Source organism: Notechis scutatus, chromosome 5 (assembly GCF_049901735.1).
Source record: "Notechis scutatus isolate UNSWTSFEM ecotype Mainland chromosome 5, rNotScu1.2, whole genome shotgun sequence".
NCBI classification, from domain to species: domain Eukaryota; kingdom Metazoa; phylum Chordata; class Lepidosauria; order Squamata; family Elapidae; genus Notechis; species Notechis scutatus.
In genome coordinates, this window is record NC_142013.1 from 101,991,971 (window position 1) to 102,018,054 (window position 26,084).

Sequence of the window (26,084 nt, forward strand, 5' to 3'; positions counted from 1 at the left end):
CTGATTTGGCTTTCTTCGTTTTACATTGTCGTTTCCACTTTCCAGCATGAGTGCCCCTTCGCTTGTCACGCCAGGGATTGCTTTCTTTTCCATTGACAAAATGAATGGCTCCCTTTCTTTTCTTTCCTTTCTTTCCTTTCCTTCTTTCCTTTCTTTCCTTTCTTTCCTTTCTTTCCTTCTTTCCTTCTTTCTTCCTTCCTTCCTTTTCTTTGTTCGCGTTTGTTTGTTTGAGGGGTGGTTGAAAAACACGGCTTTGAAAAAGGGGGCAGGGAAAATGTCTTCATGGATTTGGTGAAAGACCCGCCAATGTATCCAAAAGTCGTTGCTATTTCAGAATTAGTGATTCCCTCGCCCCCCTCCCTCGCTTCCATTCTCCACCTCCCTACTTTTTTCAGTGTAAGGAACGGCGCCCTTTGGAAATTATTTCCGTCCGTGGGTTGGTTTGGCGTTTAAGTGAAGTTACAACAAACTTCGAATTTTCTTTTTAAAAGGTAGGAATTAAGAGTCACCCGAGTTGGCAATGCGGATTTTCCGTCCCCTTCGTTAGTCGGCATTGAGAAATCAGCCTAGCTTTTTGAAATTGAAACTTTGGGGTTTAGCTTTGTGCGAGGTGGCGGCTGTTTTTCGTTAATTCAACCGAGGTGGAACCTAAAATAACTTGGCAAAGTTAAATCCCGAATCGATTAAAGGGCGGGGAGGGGGGGGAAATTGTTTTGTTTGAAGAACTTGGGGGGGAGGAGGGAGACGAGAAAAGCATTTTCCGCTCGGTCATAAAAAAGCAAAAAAAAAAAAAAAAAGTCGAAGGCCACTCGTAGTTTTGCACCGTTTTAGGGTCCTTTGCCACCCACACTCCGGAAGTCAGAAAGTCTCGTTTTTGAAGAGTTTTTGAAGAGCCACGAAACAGCAGCCTTCGTGGCCTCCGGGTGATGAAGAAAACCGCCTCATAATTGGTAAACGGATGGGTGCAATTCTGAAACGTAGTCAGAGCAGATGCTCCATGAAGGAGAAGCAGGGAGGGCAAATAAATAAATAAATAAATAAATAAATTGTAGTTTCTATAGAAAAGGCTTTAATCTCCGAAACGATGCTTTGATTTTTTTTTTTAATGCAAAGGACAGTCAAAGGAAAGGGGGAAAATGGGGAGGGTATGCATGCACATCCCGAAAAGGCACCGAAAGGTTTAACAACCAGGTCTTTGGAAGCGCGTTTGTTTATAGGTTTATTTACGCTTTAATAATTTATAACACGTGTTGAGGGTGTTTGTTTTTTTTGTAAGTGCATCCTCGTTTGCAGAGCAAACATTCTATGCATTTGAAGCCAAGCGCTAAAACGTTAGTTTCAAAAATATGTGGGTTTTCCCCTCTCCCTCTCCCTCTCCCTCTCCCTCTCCTCCTCTCCTTCTCCTTCTCCTTCTCCTTCTCCTTCTCCTTCTCCTTCTCCTTCTCCTTCTCCTTCTCCTTCTCCTTCTCCTTCTTCTTCTCCTTCTTCTTCTTCTTCTTCTTCTTCTTCTTCTTCTTCTTCTTCTTCTCCTTTCTTCTCTTTCTCCTTCCTCCTTCCTCCTTCTTTCCTCCTCCTCCTCTTCCTCCTCCTCCTCCTCCTCCTCCTTCTGTAAATGGGTGTGATTTCATACCGTCCTGCTGTTTGTTCTTTGGGCAAACATAACAAGAACATAAACCCACACACTCAAGCATGCACACTGCACATGCACAAGTGGAGCCATGTCACAGTTACTTGCATTTAGGTAGGTGTGTGTGTGTGTGTGTGTGTGTGTGTGTTTTAAATGCAGAGCAAGCAACAAAAGGCAAAGGCATTTGTAAATATTTTCTTTAATGCACAGAGAGGTTAAAAAAGTTAGAACCACGTGTCACTGAATATTCCATGTATGTTTGCTGAGCTTTCTCCTTGGTTGAGTCATGCGGATGTTTTTAATTTTTTTCAAAAGTTTTAAGATCCTTTACAGGTACGTCTGTATATCAAATCATACACTAGACTAGAGAGACGGATCCCAGCAAACCTAGAAATAAAACCTGGGGGAAAAAAACAACCCCAGAAAGTATTATTATAATTCGTAATTTATTTGATTTAATTTGGAGGGTTTTTTTTTCTTGAAACAGGGCTGCTAAATATAATACATCAATATCGAGGCTTCGAGCCCCCAACACACCCCCAGGAGGAAAGGACACTAAAATAAGCAAGACAAAGAGCCTACCAAAAATTTTTGAACAAATCAAGAGTTGTATTTTTCTGCTAAATTCAGAAATCCTTACTATAAGATAGATCTTATGTGCGAATGGATGCTCTGAATAAAATGAACTATATAATTAGCTGCGTGTTTCTTGACCTTTTATTCGGTACCATGCTAAATCATGGAAGGCTAAGTTTTTTAAAAAAAAAAAACTGCATTTTTTTTTAAAGCCTTGCCTTTTCGCATCAGAAAAAATATCAGTTGACTGAACCAAGTCCCGATTAATCTATTGCTCTTCCCGGCGAAATAACCACCTTTGGTTCAGTGCAAGTGAAAGTTCCTCGAACAAAACTCACCCTACTTGGTCGCCCAGCTCAGCTCTGCTTAGACATTGGCTTTAAAGTAATCCTATCGACTCCCGATCCAGTTAAACTTAGCAGTGACGGCAGCCAGCTCTGCAATTCTCTTTTCTTGAAAATAAGCAAGGCCAACAACCTTCAGAAACAGAGGGAATTGCTGTGTGTGTATATATATATATATATGTAAAAGTTTTCCTTGTAAAGCCGCGCTAGATCAGATCCGCTATAGGTTGGAGTCGGGTTTCGGGGTCTTTTCCCAAAGAAATTATTGCTAAAACTGATGCAAAGACGCTGTTCCGAGGAGCTAGGGAGAAGTTCGTTCCGAAATTTGGATCCATTTCTCCGTGGTGGTTTCTCTTTTAAACCGGTTCAGCTTCCGTTTTGGCCGTAAACCTGTGAACCAAGAGGGGTTGTAGCGTTGTCAAGAAACAATACCTTCTGAAGATTGTGACTCTCGTTTCCTCCCCCTCACCCCCAGCCCACAATTTTTGGCATGCGGGGAGGAGTTGGGAACTCGAAAGGGGAGCTTAAAAAAAGGTTTATTTTTCCTCCTTTTGTTTTCTCCCGAAAACAAACTTTCTTTCTTTCTTTCTTTCTTTCTTTCTTTCTTTCTTTCTTTCTTTCTTTCTTTCTTTCTTTCTTTCTTTCTTTCTTTCTTTCTTTCTTTCTTTCCTTCCTTCCTTCCTTCCTTCTTTCTTTCCTTCCTTCCTTCCTTCCTTCCTTCCTTCCTTCCTTCCTTCCTTCTTTTTTTTGTTAATTCCAATGTCATCTGATTTTTTTTAAATAATAATAATAATAAATGCATTTGTAAAATGACAATATTTTATACCCAAGTTTGATCGGATATCTTTTTTTTTTTTTTTTTGAGAATCAGGAATGACCAAATAAAATGAACATCGAATCGTGCTTTTACTTTTTCCTTATCTGTGGTAGGGCGCTAAGAGAGGGTGATCTTTGGTCTCTCTTAAAATAAACACCACAAACGAGGTGGAAAGGGAGGGGCTTAACTTCAGCATCCACACCTATCGAGAGATACAGATTTTGGTGGGGACAAATGACAAGCAAAGGGGTAATTAATACATAAGACATTTGCAAGGCTGCCAGATTTCATATTGATTCGTGATTGTAAAACCCAGCTGAGGTAGGTAGATGTGCCGGATAGAATCTTGTCGAATAGGAGTGAGCTTCACTGAATTCGGGTAAATTGCTCTCAGATATAAGCCTCTGGGACTCTTGCTTTCAACCCTGAAGCTGGACTGAGGAATTTTAGGGCATCTATCTTTACTCTAGAGAGTAAAGATAGATGCAGAGAAGTGTTGCTTGAGTACAGCTACAAAACTTTCCCTTTGTGAAAGTCCCATCCGGGGAAGGAAGGAAGGAAGGAAGGAAGGAAGGAAGGAAGGAAGGAAGGAAGGAAGGAAGGAAGGAAGGAAGGAAGGAAGGAAGAACAAAGCCATTTATTTCATTGCAAAAGAGGCGCACCAATTTCCACGTTGGAAACCGTGCAGTTTCTAAATGCACCTTTTCCATGGGCCAAGAGGCTGGATTCTTAAGGACCCACTGGTGTCCCCTAGCCTGGATTTGAAACGAAAACATTTGATTGGGAACCGAAGCGGGTGTTTTTGCCCCTACAACAGTCCCAGCACGTTGGCAGAGTAAGCCTAGGAGGAAAACAACCGCTTCCACAATTCCCGGCCTTGAGGAAGCCACCAGGCTTCTTAACTCCTTGGAGTAACCCGGCCTCGCTACCGACTTGCTACCTGAAAGCAAGAACCGAGCTACTTTCCCTAGGAGTTAAGAGGTGTTTGGATGGCAGGGCTTTCCCCGCACATGTAGGGCCGAGACAGAACATTCGCAGAGGGCGTAAATTCTCCAGCTTTGAACTGAAGGTCTGGAAAGGACGGGTGAAAGCATCTCCTCCCTCAACTGGACAGGGGCATATCTTTGGCTCTTCATCTGTGATTTCTCCCACCTCCCCCTGGGCCTTCTCAACCCCCTCCCCGCGACACACACACACAAACACACACACACACCGTTTTAAATTGGCCGCCCTCTCTGTTCTCCGCCTCCAACCCAGATTTTGGCTTTCAAATTGAGATGAGCCCGTCCTCGAACAAAGAACCAACAGATAAGAGTTGGAATGGATTTCTCTGTTTCCCCGCCCTTCGAGCTTTTTATCTTGTCTCAGCCCAGTCTCTTCCTGGATACAGGGAGTCCTCGATTTACAACAGTTCGTTTAGTGATGGTACAAAGTTACCATTTGTTCAGAAATGGTGTAGGGTCTCCCGCTTGGGTTGGACTAGATGACCTATAAGGTCCCTTCCAACTCCAACTATCTGTTATCTGTTAAAGTGACAACTGCAGTATTGAGAGTGGGGGGGAAAGGACCCATGGTGATCACCGGGATTAAAATTCAGATGCTTGGCAACTGACCTGTATGTGTGATGGGGTTGCAGTGTCCCAGGGCCACAGGATCAGCTATGCCGACCTTCTGACAAGCAAAAGGTGGGGAAGCCAGGTTGACTTAAACAACCTGCAGTGGTTTACTTAAGAGCAGTAGGTCATAAAATGGGGGAGGGACGGGGGGGGAAACCCTCCCTTAACAAATGTTTCCCTTAGCAAGGTAACATTTTGGGCTCAATTATAGTCATAAATTGAGAGTTCTCTGCATTAAGCCTGTATTTGATCCCGGTACAAAAAGTTGATAATTTCCTATAACGGTGCAAGAAATTGTCCCCAAATCCGGACGGATGAAAGATATTCTTTGCATCGCGGTCCTGGATATAATAATAATAATAATAATAATAATAATAATAATAATAATAATAATAATAATAATAATAATAATAATAATAATAAATAATTAATAATTAAGAATAAATAGTAGTAGTAGTAATAATAATAGTAATAGTAGTAATAGTGGTAATAGTGGTAATAGTAATTGTAATTGGAGCCCTTGGAGCAATATCTAAAGAGCTACCTCTCTATTTGGAAATTCTGAATTTATCAGACTTGAATACCCTGATTCTACAAAAAACCACTTACTTGGAACAGCTTATATCCTCCGATGTTACCTTAAAAGTCCCTAGGTCCTTGGTTAGGACTCGAGTTGTTGAGCTACCAACCAGCCCCAAAGGCTGTGAATTTCACCAAAGATGATAATAATAATAATAATAATAATAATAATAATAATAATAATAATAATAATAATAATAATAATAATAATAATAATAATAATAATAATAATAATAATAATAGCAGCTCTGAATCCCATTTCTTTCCCTCCCCCAGAACGATTTCTCCTTGCAAAAAACAAACACGGAACTACTCCTCCGATTCCAAAGCTTCCCATTTAAACCGAGAGGCACCGCCTCATAATAACTTCACCTGCTTCTCCCTTCCTTTTTCCTCGGTGAAAAAGGGAGATCCCTTAATTGATTACCTCTGCCCGAGCCGCAAACATTCCCCCTTACTCCTGGGAACCTGCCCCCACCCCCCTAGACAAGTCTCCGATGAGCATTAATTAATCTGTGTTTTTAAAAGGTTGATAAAATATGAGCGCTTCTCCTACCGCCCAGGCCCGGGAAATCGGGCGGGGAGCCAGGAAGGCAAAAGGTACCGTAGGAGAGAGGGAGCCAATCGCGCGCCTTCCTCTCCCCCCCACTTCCAACCGCTGCAAACACAATTACCCCCGCCGCCCTCTGCATAATTCATGGGCTGAGATTTGGAAAATTAATAAAATGAATTATAACAAGAGGCTAATTAAAAACTTTAGTAATTGTTGTCGAGGCGGCTTGATGGGAGGCGGGCTTCCGCCAGGCGCCCCTCGCCTTTCTTAGAAAGAAAGAAAGAAAGAAAGAAAGAAAGAAAGAAAGAGAGAGAGAGAGAGAGAGAGAGAGAGAGAGAGAGAGAGAGAGAGAGAGAAAGAAAGAAAGAAAGAAGAGAAAGAAAGAAAGAAAGAAAGAAAGAAAGAAAGAAAGAAAGAAAGAAAGAAAGAAAGAAAGAAAGAAAGAAAGAAAGAAAGAAAGAAAGAAAGAAAGAAAGAAAGAAAGAAAGAAAAGTTGCTAGGATGAATATTAATATTAGTACTGCTAACCGTTGGGCGGGAAGGAAGGTCCGGGCTGTGGAGGGATGTGGAGGTCTTTTGCGGGCGAAGAAAAGAGTCGAGGTTAGGGCCACGGATTTACAGGGGTTTCCCCCATCACTCACCCCGACTTCTTTTCGAATGTGATTCCCGAGGAGGGCCGGTTTGGAAATTGGGACTCAAGCGGCGGCTTCGAACAAAACAAAGGAGCGGAACGTTTATCAACAAAATGGGCTTTTCCTCCGAACCTCACCCCCTTGTCCAAGTGAAAAAGACTACAGTCTTTCAAGCAATCGTGTTTATTCCAGATGAAAGCTTATTATTCCAGCCTATTTTTCTATAATTTTCAGAATCCCAAAATAACTTTCATAATTATGGTATTAAAGGCAGCTTTGTAGTAACCTAAATTCACTTCCTGTTTTCTTTCCTCCCTCCCTCCTTCCCTTCTTTCCTCTCCTTCCTTCCTTTCCTCCTTCCTTCCTTCCTTCCTCTCCTCTCCGTCCTTCCTTCCTCTTCCTTCCTCTTCTCCCTTCTTTCCTTCCTTCTTTCCTTCCTCTTCCTTTCTTCTTCCTTCCTTCCTTCTCTTCTTCCTTCCTTCTCTTCTTCCTTCCTTCCTCTTCCTTCCCTTCCTTCCTTCCTCCCTTCCTTCCTCTTCCTTCCTTCTTCCTTCCTTCCTTCCTTCCTTCCTTCCTTCCTTCCTTCCTTCCCTTCCCTTCCCTTCCCTTCCCTTCCTTCCTCCCTTCTCTGCCTTTGTCTCTTTCCATCCTTTCTCCCACGGGCTACCACCTCCCCAAGTTATGAAATAAGCTAAGGAAACATAATTGCTCTGAACTTTTAACTTCTATGAATCCCCGCCAAGAACGCTGACGGCAAGGTAGCGTGGGAGTTGTAGTCCGGCTCCAAAAGGTCTGGAAAGCTTGAGGCTGCCTACTCTAAAATCCCGTTTTCCCAACACGATTCCTCTTTGCAAAACGAGAGGCGCGCCGTGCGTTAAGTCGCCGGCTACCTTAAAAAGCGCTTACCCAGCGCGTTTGCGGGAGGTGGCGAGAACAAACTGCGGCCGTAAGAGACGGAGCTTGTGCTTTCCCAGCGAGTAATTTGGAGCCTCCTTGCTCACTGTGACTTTCCAGAGTCACCACGACCTTTCAAAGAGCCCCAGACCTGAGTACTCCCAGTTCCGATCCCGTGACAAGACAGGGGAGCCGTTTCAGCCTCTCTCCCACCCACTGTCCACCCCTTCTGTTTCGGGGTGCATCGTTAGGTGCAGACAATGAAGCAACTTACGGAGGAACAAATCCATTTGACTCAACCCCGTTTATTTTCGGTGAATTTGAGGACGAAGGACCAACGAACAACGTCCTCTTTCCCCCTGCCCCCCTTCACAAAATAACCCGGGTCAATCTTGACGCGTTCCCTTTTCCCATCAATTGGGCACGAGGTGTGAATCGAGCCCTTCGCGGGATCTGCGAAGCCACTGGGCGCCGGTATGTGGTATAAAGACGATCCTAAATTGTTGGTGGGAAGAAAGCGGCGCTACAACTGGACGTATTTCTTGCTACGCGAGGTCATAATTGTCCTCATTTGTCGGTTGCAGAGCTGAGACGTCGTGGGAAGGAGTCGAGAGGAGCCAGGGAAAATACTTCTAATTGAGATCAACCACGCTAAAGGGCCCTGAGCTGGACAGATTTTGGGGGGGTGAGCTGGAAAGTTTGGGGGGGGGGGTAGAAACACCTTGGGGGTCCGGGAGGGTGGGGAGCCTTATTTAAGGAGCGATCCTCAAAAGTTTAGAGGTTTAGAAAAAAAGAGAAACCAGTAAATGTCAATCCCAAAGGTGCTTTTTTTTTCCCAAGAGGCAACTGGACTATCTTGTTTTTCTTAGAAGACCTGTCGATTCTCATCCAAGAAGCTATTAATAGATAATCAGAGTTGGAAGGGACCTTGTAGGTCATCTAGTCCAACCCCCCCCCCACCCAAGCAGGAGACCCTACACCATTTCTGACAAATGGCAGTCCAATCTCTTCTTGAAAGTCTCAACTGATGCTGCTCCCACAACTTCCCGAGGACAAGTTGTTCCATTGGTTGATTGTTCTCACTGTCAGAAAGTTTCTCCTTATTTCCAGGTTGAATCTCTCCTTGTTCAGTTTCCATCCGTTATTCCTTGTCTGGCCTAGAAAATATCTTGACCCCTTCCTCTCTGTAGCAGCCCCTCAAATATTGGAAGAAGCTGAAAGAAGAAGCTTCTTGGATGAGAAGCCAAAGGACTTCAAGGAAAAACAAAGAGAATCCAGTTGCCTCTTGAAAAAAAGCACCTTTGGGACAACCTTGACCTGCATGGCTGAGAATCTCCATAGACACTAAATGTTAAGTGGTTGCCTCCTATTCAAGCATTTCCCAATTTCTCTCCAACTTCGCTGTCCATGGTACCACCTTGAAACAGAAAGGGACCTGACTGCTAGCTCGTTTGTTGAGGTCCTTCTTGCTTTGATACCTTTGGGGCACGGTCTGCTGGAGCACCCCTTAAAGCCCTGCTGTATCAGCATTGTTTGTTTGTAGATAACGGGGACCTCATCTTCCTGAAGAAGTTTAAGTTCAGCAATTTAAAAAAAAAGTATGTAAAAGTGTCTGGTAATCCTAGAGGTGTCTTCTAGTAGGAGGTCATTGAGCTCAATTAGTTTTATTACCCAATAGTAAAGTGAGTATGCTTGGAGTCAGTGTTGTCCCTTAGCAACTGCCTGGATTCGTCCCCATAGCTTTCTTAGTAAGACCCTTTCCTTCCCTCCCCTTTCCTCCCCTTCCCTCCCCTTCCCTCCCCTTCCCTTTCCTCTTCCTTTCATTCCCTTTCCTCTTCCTCTTCCTCTTCCTCTTCCTCTTTCCTTTCCTTTCCTTTCCTTTCCTTTCCTCTCCTCTCCTCTCCTTCTTCCCTTCTCTTCCATTCCCTTTCCTCTTCCCTTTCCTTTCCTTCCCCCTTCCCCCTTTCCCTTTTTCTTCCCTCTTTCCCCCTTTTCTTCCCTTTTTTCCTCCCTTCCCCTTTCCCCTCCCTTCCCTTCCCTAGTGATTTGCCATTGCCTCTTTCCTAGGTTGACAGAAAACAATTGGCTTGAGGTCAGTAGCTTCACGCCTAATGTGGGACCATAACTCACAGTCGCCTGGGTTCTAACCTCAGCCACTACACCACCTCACCCAGCACCCGGTGCATCTAAGTTCCTTTGTTCAGCAGTCTGGTTTCCTGCTTGTGCAGTGGAGAAGTTTGGATCCCAATGGAATCCATGAGCTGCAGACATGTAGACCTTGAGCTGAATTGAATCAAAGAGGGTTTTGCTGGTTTGCACTCTTATTAGATTGCAGATGAAACCCACACCACAGAAGCCAAATAATGAGGTAGGGCCATAAATTTCAAGCAGTGCTGCTAATGAAAGTACAGTATATTTGAGTAGAGGGCCCTTATTCATCAATGGTGTATACGATCAGTTTGTGGCCAGGATGTATACATGGTAGATGTCTGTCAATCTGCTTTAGAGAAGCAGCAAATGATGGAGGGAAAGCTCTGTATGTGTGTGTGTATTTGCATAAATGAGAATGCTAAATGGTTTTTTTGTTTTTTTGCCTACCACAACAATCCTTTAAGGTAGGCTGGATTAAGAGGCTGAATTTCTCTGGCTGGGGATGGACCTGAATCTGCCCTACTCAATACCTTAAGAATGATATGGTTGCATTCATGCGACACACTTCAATTAATTCAATTTCCAAATTCCATATGCCACATAAGATCATATGATACATATTATAAGAAAGATGTAGAGGACTCTGGAAAGAGGGCAGAGAAGAGCAACAAAAATGATTAGGGGGCTGCAGGCTAAAACCCAAGAAGAAAGATTGCAGGAATTGGGTATATTTAGTGAAAAGAAGGACTAGGGGTGACATGATAGCAGTGTTCCAATATTTGAAGGGCCAAAGAAGAAGCGCTCAACCTATTCTCCAAAGCACCAGAAGGCAAGGCAAGAAACAATGGGTGGAAACTAACCAAGGAGAGAAGCAACCTGGGATTAAGTAGAAACTTCCTAGCAGTGAGAACAATGAACCAGTAGAACAGCTTGCCTTCAGAAGTTGTTGGAGCTCCATCTCTGGAGGCTTTTAAGAAAAAGACTGGACAGGCACTTGCCTGGAATAGTATAGGTTCTCCTGCTTGAGCAAGGGTTGGACTAGAAGACCTCCAAGGTCCCTTTCAATGCTGTTATTCTGTTACTGATCCATAAGCTGACAATGTGTCTGGACTGCTGTAGCAATGCTGTTTGCCTTAATTTGTGTTTCAGTGGCTCATGGAAACAGAGTCTATATTGCTTCTTGTTAAAATAAACCATTCACCTGATTTCAAAGGACAGAATCACCGATCATCACTCACAGATTATAAATGCTTACCTCTATCCTTTTGTTTTTAATAATAATAAAAGTTCAGCGGGCAAAATTCAGTTCAGAAACCATCCTAGACACTAGACGGCAGAAAACTGCTTCCAGAAGTGCCACAAAAGGAAGATGAAGACACGATAAATGGCACCTGAATAATGCAGCACGACTTTAAATAGAATTAGCCCCCATCAGGATGAGAATGTGGGTTGTGCACTGGCCAATTGTTCAATTGTTTTTAAGGTTAGCCTGCTTGGGACAACTTCTCCTCACCTTGCACCATCCAAATATGCTGTGTGCCAACAAACATAGGAAGGAAAGGTCAAGATATCTGAAAGGAATCCAAAGAGTGGTCACTTGCATCCTTTAGAGAGTCATCGAAGGGTTGTTGAAGGATGCAGTGGACCAGCTGTACAATAACTATACAATAAACAGCTGTAAAGTGCTCCCAATAGTACTTCCTTTAATCGCTGGGGCAATGGGGTAAGGATGAAACCCACAGCTCAGATGGATGCTATTTGGCCATGGTATCCAAGGTTCTCAGTTTTAAGGCACTTGAAACCGGTTATAAGTCTGTAGAGATTCTCGGTCCTCCAGGTCATGGTTGGGTCCCAAAGGTGCTTTTTTTTTTTTTTTTTTTTTACAGGAGGCAACTGGACTTTCTTCTTTTGAAGATGTTTCACTTCTCATCCAAGAAGCTTCTTCAGCTCTGACCAGATGGTTGGGAATGGAAGGGTTTATATTTTTTAGAATAGAACAGAACTCTTTATTGGCCAAGTGTGGTTGGACACGCAAGGAATTTGTCTTGGTGCAACTGCTCTCAGTGTACATCAAAGAGAAGATACATTCATCAAGAATCAAGAATCATAAGGTACAACACTTAATGATAGTCATAGGGTACAATAAGCAATCAAATCATATTAGGAAACAGTCAATATTAAATAGGGATACAAGTGACAAAGTTACAGTCATACAGTCATAAGTGGGAAGGGATGGGTGATAAGGAGTGATGAGAAGATTAATAGTAATAGTAGTGCAGACTTTGTAAATAGTTGGACAGTGTTGAGGGAACTATTTGTTTAGCATAAATAATATTATTAAATAATATTCCTTGCAGACAGCTCTCAGCCCAATGATTTATATTCCTTAAGCTTCTTGGATGAGAAGCGAAGCCTCTTCAAAAGGAAAAAACAAACCAAGAAAGTCCAGTTGCCTCCTGAAAATAAAGCATCTTTGGGGCAACCATGACCTGGATGACCAAGAATCTCTACAGACTTTTAGCTGTACAATTTGGGATGAACACCCTTTGAATGGTGTGGAAGTAGGAATGGATTTCCAGAGGGAAAAATTGCAGAATACAGGAACCAGGAGAAATACTCAGGTGACTTTGAGGACACAGATAAACCTCCAGGTGCTTCAATGACCCTCTAAAAGGATGCAAATGACCAGCTGTCTGCAAGGAGTATCAATCCTTCCATTCCCCACCGTCCAGTCAGAGCTGAAGAAGCTTTTTGGATGAGAAGCGAAAAGTCTTAAAAAGAAAAAGGAAGTTCAGTTCAGAGGTGGTTATTCAGCAGGTTCTGACCAGTTCTGGAGAACCAGTGGTGGAAATTTTGAGTAGTTCCCAGAACCAGCAAATGCCACCTCTGACTGGCCCCACCCCCACCCTGCCTCCCGAGTCCCAGCTGACCGGCTGGGTCTTCTTTGGTTGCCCTGCACAGGAGAACAGAGCTGGAAAGCAGGTTAGTGGGATGGGGAGGGAGTGGGGATTTTGCAGTATCCTTCTCCTGCCACGCCCACCAAGCCACGCCCACAGAACTGGTAGTAAAATAATTTGAATCCCACCACTGGTCCAGTTGCTTCCTGGGGGGGAAAAAACACCTTTGGGTTATCCGGTTTTCTGTTTTTTAAACAGATGTTTAACAGATAATCAGAGTTGGAAGGGACCTTGTAGGTCATCTAGTCCAACTCTCCGCCCAAGCAGACCCTATACCATTTCTGACAGATCACAATCCAGTCTCTTCTTGAAAGCTTCCACTGATGAAGCTCCCACAACTTCTGAAGGCAACTTCTGTTCCGTTGGTTGATTGTTCTCACTGTCAGAAAGTTCTTCCTTATTTCCAGTTTGAATCTCTCCTTGTTCAGTTTTCATCCATTATTCCTTGTCTGGCCTTCGGTGCTTTAGAAAACAGCTTGACCCCTTCCTCCTCTCTGTGGCAGCCCCTCAAATATTGGAAGATTGCTATCATGTCTCCCCTGGTCCTTCTCTTCCCTAGACTAGCCATGCCCAGTTCCTGCAACTGTTCTTCATACGTTTTCGTCTCCAGTCCCCCAATCATCCTGGTTGCTCTTCTCTGCACTTTTTCTAGAGTCTCAACATCTTTTTCTTTTCCTGTGCAAGATAACCCAACCTATTTCCATACGGTGGCAGAAGGGGAGCAAAATAAAAATAAGCCCCGCGGAGGCTTAATCCAGGCAAGCAAGCCAGGCTTAAAGAGCCGGAAAGGAGTCAAAACTCATTTAGCTGCTCAAAAATCGAGCCAAAAAGAACCGCCGAAGTTTGGACGGCGGCAGGAAGGCTGGTGCTCTTTACGCGTTTCTTGGCGAGAAGGCAAAACAGCGTCGGGATCCGCAAAAGGAGGAACTTTATTATGGGGAGGGGGCGAGGCAAAGTTTCTTGGCCCAGGAGTCAGCCGTGTTCAACCGAGCCAGCCGGCGCCGCTTCTGGCAGGCGCTGGCTTGCGCGGCAAGCGACGGACTTGTCCTTGCAAGGATGGAGAAGGAGCAGTCTACCCGAGGGAGGGAATTTGGGGTGGGGGCGGGGGGAAAGGGGGTTTCGCCTGGCGTTTCTTGGAAGGTGCGCAATGCATTCGAATTAGCCGAGAGGAGGCGGAGCGAGGCGGGGAGGAGACGGGAGTGGTGGGGAGGGAGAAGGGCCAAGAGGGGAATCCATCAGCTAAATGAGTTTGGAAAGGAGTGGATCTTCCTGTTATTTTACTGATTGATTGATTGATTGAGGAGGCTTTCTTCCCCTTGAAGTCGAAAAACTCGGAAGTTCCAGATCGGAAAAAAAAGTTCGACAGCATCGCGGGCGTTTAAATCCGTTCCTAGGAGAGAGTTCCTTTCCTCCTTCCTCCCTTCCTTCCTCCTTCCCTCCCTCCCTCTCTTTTTCCATTCCTTCCTTTCTCCCTTCCTTCCTCCCTTCTTCCAGCCTCCCTCCCTCCATTGCTTCCCCCTCTCCCTTCCTTCCTCTCTTTCCATTCCTCCCTCCCTCCCTTCCTTCCTTCCAGCCTCCCTCCCTCCATTGCTTCCCCCTCTCCCTTCCTTCCTCTCTCTTTCCATTCCTTCCTCCCTTCCTTCCTCCCTTCCTCCCTCCCTTCCTTCCAGCCTCCCTCCCTCCATTGCTTCCCCCTCTACTTCCTTCCTCTCTCTCTTTCCATTCCTTCCTCCCTTCCTCCCAGCCTTCCTCCCTCCCTCCCTTACTTTCAGTCTTCCTTCCTTCCTTCCTTCCTCCCAGCCTCCCTCCCTCTTTCCATTCCTCCTCCCTCCCTTCCATCCTCTCTCCCTTCCATCCTCCCTCTCTCCGTTGCTTCCTCCCTCCCTTGCTTCCAGCCTTCCTCCCTCCCTTCCTCCCTCTTTCCATTCCTCCCTCCCTCCCTCCGAAGTGCTGGCCAGTACAGTGAGCTCAACACTGCGCGGTCTTCAGACCGACATCACCGTATCTGAAACACTCTGTAAACAGCGAGTCCTCCTTACTTCAAAACACCCCGACTGGGCTGCCAGGCCCCGAACACTGAAAAGGGAAGGGAGGGAAATACAAACGAAATAAAACAACAACAACAACCCATTTCCCAGGTAGTTATGGCTACTACTACCCAAGAATTCTCACCCACCCCCCAAGCCCCCATCTCCTAGCTGAAACTTACAGATGCCTGGTACTCAAAAGACAGAGAGAGGGAGAGGGAGACGGCGGGAGGGAAGACAGAGGGGGAAAATGTTAAATACAGTTAATGCAATATTAATCGCCCGTTGGTGATATAAAAAGCCGTATTTTCAGGCTGCGAGCGAGCTCTTGCAAACTTCCAGAGCCGAGGAAGAAGAGTCGCAGAGGCCAGGACAGGGGCGAAAGGTGGGTATTGATATTTATGGCTTTTGTGCGAATTTGGTTCCTCCTTTGGGGGCCGTGGGGGGGGGCGCCCTCGGAAGGGGCTCCCGTTTACTTCGGGCTTGGCCAGAGCAACTGGGGGGCTCTTCCTTGGGAGCAAATTCGAATAACCAGGAAATTGATTTACGTCGATTTCCCCCTTCCACTTCGGCGATTTTATTAAGGCCGGCAGGCTGCTGAAACAAGCGAGGGGGCGGGGGTGGGGAGAGAAAGCTTGCCAAGCGGCCAGGATTCGCCTGACGGAGAATGCGGACTGAATCCGGAGTAGGCGGGAGCTTATTTCGAATCCATCCCTTGGCAGTTCCCTAAAAGCAATAAAACAAAAACAAAAACCCGGAAGCTTCTCTGATCAGTGGCAGGCAGGGTGGGTTTCAGATGGGTAGAAACTTTCCTTCCTTCTTTGCTTCTTTCTTCCTTCCCTTCTTCCCTTTTTTCTTTCTTTCTTTCTTTTCTTCTTTCCTTCCTTCCTTCCTTTTTTCTTTCTTTCCTTGCTAGTTTCTTTTCTTCCTTCCTTCCTTCCTTCTTTCCTTGTTTCATTTCTTTCTTTCTTTCTTTCCTTGCTAGTTTCTTTTCTTCCTTCCTTGTTTCTTCCTTTCTTTCCTTCCTTCCTTGTTTCTTTCCTTCTTTCCCTCTTCCTTCTTTCCTTTCTTCCTTCTTTCCTTCGTTCCTTCCTTGTTTCATCTTTCTTTCTTTCTTTCTTTCTTTCTTTCTTTCTTTCTTTCCTTCCTTCCTTCCTTCCTTCCTTCCTTCCTTCCTTGCTTGCTTGCTTGCTTGCTTGCTTGCTAGTTTTTCCTTCTTTCCTTGTTTTTCCTTCTTTCCTTCCTTGTTTCTTTCCTTCTTTCCTTTCTTCCTTCTTTCCTTCTTTCCTTCCTTGTTTCATCTTTCTTTCTTTCTTTCTTTCTTTCTTTTTCTTTCTTTCTTTCTTTCTTTCTTTCTTTCTTTCTTTCTTTCCTTCCTTCCTTCCTTCCTTCCTTCCTTCCTTCCTTCCTTCCTTCCTTCCTTCCTTGCTAGCTTTTTTTCCTTCTTTCCTTGTTTTTCCTTCTTCCTTCCTTGTTTCTTTCCTTCTTTCCTTTCTTCCTTCTTTCCTTCCTTCTTTCCTTCCTTGTTTTCTTTCTTTCTTTCTTTCTTTCTTTCTTTCTTTCTTTCTTTCTTTCTTTCTTTCTTTCTTTCTTTCTTTTTCTTTCTTTCTTTCTTTCTTCTAGTTTATTAACAGGGCATGGTTTTATTTTGCTAATCATTAAGTCCTGCTGCTAATGCTTAGAAAGCATCTGACCATTATATCCTTGGCAAATCTGGCATGGACATCTTGAAAAAAGCTAGATGAGGTTGAGCATCATGGTTTGCATCAGAGACCACAAAGAAACTCAAGGGCTATATGTTAGAGAGAGGAGTTGGCAAAACATTTGGAAAGAAAAGGTGAATGAATGAATGAAAGTTCAGTTGCTTTTTGGAAAAGCACCTTTGGGACAACCAGGTCTGGATGGTTGAGAATCTCCATAAACATTTGGGAAGAAGGCAAAACATTTCCTGTTTGTCAAGAATGTCCATGACATCACAAGGAGTCAACCTGTTCTCGAAGGAGACTTAAGGGTTCCTTCCAAGAGAGCACCATCAATCGGTGCGATTCACACAGGCCAGAAAATAGAGAAGGGGATGCAAGGATTTGGACCAATCACCTCCCACCTTAAAGAGTTGTAGCTTAGACTGAAAGAGTCACCCAATATTCCATTGTTGATTGACTGCTACCTACAGTGCAAGCTGAGTTTGCAAGTGACCATGCAAATTGAAGTTTATGATTGTCATCAAGACTTACTGTACTATTCCAAGGATTCTTGCTCCTAGGTTTCACCCATTGCTTTCAAGGGTAATTTAGTCAAGGGCAAAGAGTCAAGGACAAGACAGCCCCATTGAATGCAATCTCTCTCATCCTGCATGGCCCATTCCGCAGGGAAGAGCAGCCAATCTTGCAGTCCAATGTCCAAAGAATACAAAGAGACTCTCTTAATCCAGATCAGGAACAGGAGTGGGCTGCTATCTGTTCACACCTGTTCCAGTGAACCAGATGTTAATTTTACACCTGGTTCACCAAATCAGTAGTTGCAATGACTGGCTGGCCCCACCCCCCCTCCCCTCCCAGGAGTCTCCACGTGGCCTGTTTGCTCTTCTTATTCCCACAGTCATCCAAAGGCAGTTTCCTCATATCCTTTGGACTTTATAAACCATTATTTTGGATAGTAGGCTATTCAAAACGAGGATGATAGAGACAATAGGTGGATCATAAGGACAGTAAATGTCACACTGGCATAAGTTTTATTGAATTTGAAATGCCATCTCAAAATCTTCTGTGACTAGGACTGAAGAGCACATTTAAGTTGGGGAAAGTCCCGGCTGAGTTTAGTGGGATTCTTTACTGTTTTGTAGATATGAGCAGGGTTAGAGTGTGAAGCATTGGTTGCAGTCTATGAAGGTGGAGAAGAAAGAGTTGGCCTTTCATCGCTTTTCGTGGCATTAAGGTGAACTTTTTGAAACCTTCAGGGAGCACTGGTGGTGATCCTTGTTTTTTGTTTTTTTTAAGCATAGCCCATAATGATCATGAGGATTTGACTGGCTGGACTTCACCATTAAAATCAAGAACAGACAAACATGTATTGTCATTCCTATCTCTATTGTCTGTCTGTCTGTCTAATCAATCTTTATCTATCTGTCTGTCTGTCTCTCTCTCCATCTTTTTCTCTATCTCTAGATGTATCTCTATCATCTAGATATTTATCTCTATCTCTAGATGTATCTCTCTATCATCTAGATATCTCTATCTAGATATTTCTCTATCTAGATATCTATCTATCATCTCCTTTATTATTTTTTCAAATAACTGAAGGCAGTGAACATTTCCCCATAACAGCAACCTTATGAGGTGGGTTGGGCTGAGAGAGGGAGGGAAGGAGGGAGGGAAAGAGGGAGAAAGAGAGGGAGAGAGAGGCCCAAAGTCATCCAACTGGCTTTTGTGGCTTTAAGTAGCATTTGAACTCAGAATCTCCTGCTTTCTGGCCTGGTGTCTTAACCACTAGACCAAACTGGCTCTTCACAAAGAGAGATTTCCAAAAGCAGGGAAGAGCAGCCAATCTTGCAGTCCAATGTCCAAAGAATACAAAGAGACTCTCTTAATCCAGATCAGGAACAGGAGTGGAAGAAAACAAAATAATGTATGGTCATGTTGGTTTTAAAGATACAAGATCCCTCGTAGGAGCAGGTAGGCTGAGGCAAGATTAAGAGCCTTTACTGATGAAGTATGGACAAGGTCTATTCTTCAGTTCTTTCCCCAAAATATGAAGTGGGGGGAAAATGAAATTAGAAGAGTGAAAATGAGATAAGCAATTTGCATGTCTGGCATTTTTCTAGTGAAAAGTTTGAAGTTCCAAAAGACTTGGGCTGTTTGAAAAGAGAAGGAGACACTGGGCTATCAGGAATACATTACCTTCACTGCTCATTTATGAAACATTCTGCTTCTTAAGGGCCCCAAATAAACCAATATTCACCTATTCTTCCTTGCTGGGCATTCAAAGCCTAAACCATGGACTGGGTTCAACCATTGCTTATTAACTCCACTTTTTTGAGCTACACCAGCTTTTCGAGAAGTCAGTTAAAAATATACCAGTTATTTGAAAAGAACTGAGACAATTCTCACTTACTGATTCATGGGACTGTCAACAATTGCACTGATGGAAAATTAGTTTCTGGTGCTTTTATTCCCCTCTCAGATTCTCCATTTCTGCTTGGACTCTGAGCAAGGGATGCACAGACCATAGCTGAAGAGAGAAGCAGCTCATCCTAGGAAATTGTGAGAGGTCCCCAACTCAATCCCATGCCAAAATCCATTCCTGGATTAGCAGTGACTTATCCATTCCCTTCCTATCATCTTTGAGAAGCCTAAAACGTGAGAGAGAGAAAGTATGTTGTCTGTTGAAGTGCATGGATAAGTCACTGCTAAGTTTCTACAAGCCTCCTAGATACATTGCAAGGGACCTCCAGGGTAGGGTGGGATATTCTTCTCCAAGGGCCATTGTTAGGCCTTTCTCAGCAATTTGCAGAAAGACAATGTTGACACATTTTTCAACAAGTAAACCGCACAAACTTGATTGCAGGAAATATGACTTCAGCAATAGAGTGGTCAATGTCTGGAATACTCTACCGACTCTGTAGTCTCTTCCCAAACCCCAAAACTTTAACCTGAGACTGTCTACTATTGACCTCACCCTTCCTAAGAGGTCTGTAGGGGGCATAAGCGCACCAACGTGCCTACGTCCCTGTCCTATTGTTTCCTTATTCTTTATTTTTCTTATATGTACCTATTTCATATATTCACAACCATGTATACACTTGTACTTATTATCTTGTAAACAATTGACAAATCAAATAAATAAATAAAATAAATAAATAAATTTGCAGAAAGACAATGTTGACACATTTTTTGAAACAGAGTAAAAACAAAATGTTTCGAAGATTAGCCTGAAGGTGGAGCACTATCTCAGCGAACAATATTGCATCTCAGCTACTAATACTGCTGCTCTGTATTTTTTTGTATCATTAAGAGGAAAACAGAAGTGGATTTCCAAACATTTCTATTATAATATAAGCCATCATTTTAAGAGACTGTAAACAAAACCCTTTGTCCTTTACACAGACAGATTCACACGTCTACCAGATTGTTTGATGTAGTGGTTAAAGTGCTGGATAAGGAGTGAGAGATCTGGGTTCTACTTTTTACTCTCAGCCATGTAAGCTCAGTGGATGATTTGGGGTCAGCCATTCTCTGGTAGCCTAAGCCTGCTCGGTAAAATGGTTGTTTTTTTGGGGGGGAAATAAACCGTGAGCACCAAGTATATCCATCTGAAGAATTATTGGAGCAGGAGTTAGAATTTATCTTGGAAGCAAAACAGAGAATCTCACTATCTGGAAATGCTTCTGGAGCAGTTCTAGGCTGCATTAACAGAGAGACAGAATCAAGATCACACGAAGTGTTAATATCACACACTAATGCCATAGTAAGACCACACTTGGAATACTGCATCCAGTTTTGGTCGCCACGATGTAAAAAAGACGTGAGACTCTAGAAAGAATGCAGAGAAGAGCAACCAGGATGATGAGGGGACCGGAGGCTAAAACATCTAAAGAATGGTTGCTGGAACTGGGTAGCTCTAGTTTAATGAAATGAAGGACTAGGGATGACATGATAGCAGTGTTCCAATATCTCAGGGGCTGCCACAAAGAAGAGGGAGTCAATCCATTCTCCAAAGCCCCTGAAGGCAGGACAAGAAGCAGTGGGTGGGAACTAATTAAGAAGAGAAGCAACCTAGAACTAAAGAGAAATTTCCTGACAGTTAGAACAATTAATCAGTGGAACAACTTGCCTCCAGAAGTTGTGAATGCTCCAACACTGGAAGTTTTTAGGAAGAGATTGGACAACTGTCTGAAATGGTATTGGGTTTCCTGCCCAAGGAGGGGGGTTGGACTAGAAGACCTCCAAAATCCCTTCCAACTCTGTTATTCTATTCTATTCTATTCTATTCTATTCTATTCTATTCTATTCTATTCTATTCTATTCTATTCTATTCTATTCTATTCTATTCTATTCTATTCTATCTCTATTCTATTCTATTCTATTCTACTCTCTACTCTCTACTCTCTACTCTCTGTTCTGCTCTACTCTGCTCTACTCTACTCTACTCTACTCTACTCTACTCTACTCTACTCTCTATTCTATTCTATTCTATTCTATTCTATTCTATTCTATTCTAGTCTAGTCTAGTCTAGTCTAGTCTAGTCTAGTCTAGTCCAGTCCAGTCCAGTCCAGTCCAGTCCAGTCCAGTCTAGTCCAGTCCAGTCCAGTCCAGTCCAGTCCAGTCTAGTCTAGTCTTTTCTATTCTACTCTACTCTACTCTCTACTCTCTGTTCTGTTCTACTCTATTCTACTCTGTTCTACTCTATTCTACTCTATTCTACTCTCCTCTGTTCTGTTCTGTTCTGTTCTGTTCTATTCTATTCTATTGTTAGTCCCCAAACAATTCAATCAACCCCTGGTCTGTGGCCTGGTATTGGCCCATGGCTGTTGGGAACTGGTCCATGTAAGCAGCGGTGAGCATGTGAAGCCCACTGCCAGTGGTCCATGCAGCGAGAAAGGTTGGAGACCACTGACTTAATAGATGGAGAAAAATAATGCTGAGGAATATTCAGAAGTATCTGGCTGTATGTAGCACAGAGACAGTTTACATTTGTAGCAAAAGTCCATATCAGGTTTGTGATCAATTTTTTGGCCTACCATTGACTGGGGTGAGAGGAGGTTACACTGCCAAAACTAGGTGGACTGGACAGGTTAAACACAATCTACTTTAAGTATAAGTATATCCATTAAATATTATCGTCACTTCAGCAGATGATTGCTCATAGCTGATATTGGCTGATCTTCAAAGCTGAATAAGGTTGGTACTGCTGAATTCTTACATGGGAGCCCACCAGAGAATTCTAAGGTGTCACATTGGGGTGGGGGACGGGACTCAGAACAATAATAATAGTGAAGAGTATATATTTATTATTTTTAATACTTGTCCTTCCCTGAGCTTGCTTTGTCTTTTGTAGACATTTAATTACAGGCTACACAAGGAAACATTTGAACCAATCTTAACAGAATAACAGAGATGGAAGGGAACTTGGAGGTCTTCTAGTCCGAATGCCTGCTCAAGCAGGAGACCCTATATCCGTGATGGCAAACCTATGGCACGTGTGCTACATGTGGAACACAGAGCCATTTGTGCGGGCATGCGCGCCCCAGGCAAACTTACCTCACTATGCATGCACGCACCCTTCCAGGTGATTTTCGGGCCTTTTTCGGCCTGCCAGAGGCTTGAAGGAAGCCTCTGCAGGCTTTGCAGGCCGAAAAAATAGGCCTGTTTCATCACTTGCTGTATTTCCGGAAATAGCAGAAGTGATGAAACGAGCCCATTTTTCAGCCTGCAAAGCCTGCAGAGGCATCCCTCAAGCTTCTGGCAGGCAAAAAAAAGCCTCAAATGGGATGAAAATCAGCTGGGAGGTGCAGTGCCAATAAGGGGGCAGTGATGGGGGGAATCCCATGTGCATGCGCAGGGGTGTGTGGGGGCTGCGCACATTGCCTTCTGGGTGCTGGCATGCGAGTGTGTGCGTGCAAGCATGTGTGCAATTTTTGGCACAGGAGCCCAAAAAGGTTAGCCACCACTGCCCTATACCATTTCAAATGAATCTCTCTTTAAAAACCTCCAGTATTGGAGCACTCACAACTTCTATAGGCGAGTCATTCCATTGATTAATTGTTTTCACTGACAGAAAATCTCTTCTTAGTTCTCAGTTGTTTCCCTGCTTGAGAAGAGCCAAGAAAAAGCATGCTTCAAGAACACCCAGAACCCAACATTTCTTTAACATTTCTGTCAAGAGAATTGCCTAAACATATCCAAGAAGTCCCCAGGAATCAAGCCTAATATGATGACTGCCTTGTTTCTTTAATGGCTTCTCCATTCGGTCATATTAAAAATTAAACTCTGGTGCCAACTTTGGGAAAAGCAAAGAGGACTTGCTCCAAGGATTTGAAGGAAGGTCAGGTTGTACAGCCTTGTTTTAAAAGTATTAGAGTTAAATTAGGCGTGCATATTCATCGACCTACAGAAAAAAGCACATGCTTGTTTGTCAAGGGAAAAGTGGAACAACTTTCTCTCTTGTATTCCGTGCACTGTACAAAATGCCTCGGTATCAGCAAGATTTTCTAGAAACTTTCTCCACTGTGTTCCTCTTTTTATTGGCTATTTACTATGGTTGTGTTTTCACAGGATACACTAAGCCACCAAGTCATTCAAGATGGACAGTACAGGGGAAATTGATGTAGCAAACCCTTTTGATCTACCATGTTTTCCCCAAAAATATGACCTACCCAAAAGTAAGTCCTATCTTGATTTTTACATGTGCACCCAATATAAGCCCCCCCCCAAAAAATAAGCCCTAATTAAGACTCTGCTCACTCCAGGTTGCATGGGTAAAGATTAAGCTAGGGTGGGGATGAGGGGTGGAGCTGTCCTACTACTTATCTTCAGACAGTTGCAGCCAGGCCACGCGCACCCGGACACCTGCCTTGCTGGCCCATTTCTTCTGCAGCCAGCAAGGCTTTCTGGAAGGGCTTTGTAGCTGATGACAGAGCTCCAGATCGATTCAGAGCTCTGTTATCAGCTGCAGAGGCCTTCAGGAAAGCCTTGCAGGCCTTGCCAGCCACAGAAGAAGTTCCTGAAGGCCTCTGACAATGAAAAAGAGGCTGGGGGTGATGCAAGTGAGGTGAGTCAGTGGAAGACACCACCCCCCAAAATAAGACCTGGTGCCTTTTTTGGTGGCAAAAAACATATAAGGCAGGGTCTTATTTTTAGGAAAACATGATAAACATAGCATGTTGATGTGCTACATACTGTAAATATACTTATGCATACGCTTCTAAACATAACTACTAACATTGTAATTGCAGCATTTGTAGTTTATATCTATCGTGAGGAAGTTACAGCTGATGCCTCATGACTTAAGCTGCATCATGTTGACTTAATAAGGCTGAAACCTGAGGCCTTTACCATAAGCAATCAATGTAGATTGGACAGAGCAGCCAGGAACTGCAAAATGGATCCAAAGAAGTAATGTTTTAATGTTTGTAGATCTACATTGTAAATATTTGGTGCTTGTTTGGCTTTTACTTCACCCTTAGCAAATATTATAGGGACGCACTCAGTGGCTAAGACGCTGAGCTTGTCGATCAGAAAAGTCGGTAGTTTGGCAGTTCAAATCCCTAGAGCTATGTAATGGACTGAGCTCCTGTTACTAGTCCCAGCTTCTGCCAACCTAGCAGTTTGAAAGGATGTAAAAATGCAAGTAGAAAAATAGGAATCAATTTGGTGGGAAGGTAACAGCGTTCTGTCCACCTTCGATGTTTAGTCATGCTGGCCACATGACCATGGAGACGTCTTCAGACAGTGCTGATGCTTGGGCATTGTAACAGAGATGAGCACCGCCCCCTAGAGCCAGAAACGACTAGCACATAGGTGTGAGGGAAACCTTTACTTTTTCCTTTACCTAGCAAATATTGGGAGAACAAATATCTTGGGCAATATAATGAGAAGGCATCTTCTCATTTTATCTTCTCATCCTCATCTTCTCATCTTTCTCATTTTTCTTACTGCCTTCTTCTATTAATATCTTATGATTTATCACTTGCTGTGTGGATCTTATGATTTGTGATTGTATCTTATGATTTATGATCTACGATTTACCACTGTGTTGTTGTTTGTATGTACACTGAGTGCTTAAGCACTGGAGACAAATTCCTTATGTGTCTAATCATACTTGGCCAAGAAAGAATATTCCTATTTATGCATAGATCACATGAGCAGATTTATCCTTATTTTACTTGCCTATCTTCTTATGGTCTGTTTTTGTTCCTTTTGATTTTGGAAAACATCAAGATTTTTTGATTTTTTTTTAAACATGAAGATATGCTCTCTGCGCTACGTGTTTCTTTCCGAATCAAACATTTCAGGGGAATCACGGACAGTCTTCCATTCCTTTCTGACATAGTCCCAGATTTCTCTTCCTCCAGCCTTGCTACTTAGACAGAGATGCAACACATTGACTGTATATCTAATACAGACATTTACTCAAGTCAGATACGAACGACTCTTCAAAGGTGTGGATGTGGTATTTAAATTCAGTTATGCAAATCGTTGGCTTGTCCATAACACTCCCAATAATGCGCACGTGCGTAAGCATGCACACCCAGGCGGGCCACCCTCCCTTTCCACCCTGGTTTATGAAACCTTGGTGGCTCTTTTGTTGCCTGAGCTGATTAGTTGGTCGCACTTGAATTTCAGCACCAAGAACAGCTCCCTTAGAACAGGGGAGCCTGATGCATTATTGAAAACCTGCATCCAACAGCTCTGGGGTTTAGCCTTCCTGCGCTGGGCTGGAGATGAAGTCTGACTGTCTGACTGCACAGAAGCCTCTAATATGTTAATGGCCGTAGGGGATGCCTAAGGTAGCGTCTCAAGCTGCTTCGCGCACCATATGTCAGGCCGTTAGCCACATGGATCTATTAATCAAAGGGAGAAGAGAAAAGGGGGAAAAGGGGAGGGGAGAGGGAGGAAAGAAAGGCTTTCAAACCATAGCCCGTGTTACTCAGATTTTCCCCCTTTTCTTCTCTCCTCCTCCCATCTCATAAATTGAAAAGAAAAGAAAAAAGAAAAAACAAAGGTACAAAAACTACTCCGAATGGAAAGACAATTGATGCTGGCTGTAACCCAAACAGAATATTTAGTGGCCCAACAGAAGTTGAGAGGTTGCCTTGTAAAAGGCGGTTGTAGATCTCATTGGATGAAGGGGACATCTATCTACCTCTACATCTCTCTCTCTCATCTCTCTCTCTCTCTCTCATCATCATCTATCATCTATATCATCTATTTAGAGTATATCTATCATTATATATATTATCTATCTATGTATCTCATCTATCTACCTCTACATCTCTCTGCTATCTCATCTATCCATCTCTCTCTCTCTCAATCTCTTTCATCTATCTATCTATCTATCTATCTATCTATCTATCTATCTATCTATCTATCTATCTATCATCTCTCAATCTCTTCTATCTATCTATCTATCTATCTATCTATCTATCTATCTATCTATCTATCTATCTATCTATTGTATTTATCATCTGTCTATCTAAAGTAGCTAAAGTATTTAACTGTCTGTCTGTCTGTCTGTCTCTCTCAATCTCTCTCTCTCATCTATCTGTCAAGCATATCATATATGTCAGTGAGTAATAAAACATTTTCAGAATAT

At 43.4% G+C, this 26,084-nt stretch overlaps 1 long non-coding RNA gene across 1 annotated transcript in view; it reads left to right on the forward strand.

Annotated features, from left to right (window-relative positions):
- The first annotated feature begins 23,050 nt into the window (after window positions 1–23,050).
- LOC148130598 (uncharacterized) overlaps window positions 23,051–26,084 on the forward strand; it is a 39,673-nt gene continuing 36,639 nt past the window's right edge. The window contains exon 1 of the long non-coding RNA XR_015749932.1: window positions 23,051–23,151. This is a non-coding gene — a long non-coding RNA (uncharacterized LOC148130598). The remainder of the gene's footprint in view (window positions 23,152–26,084) is intronic.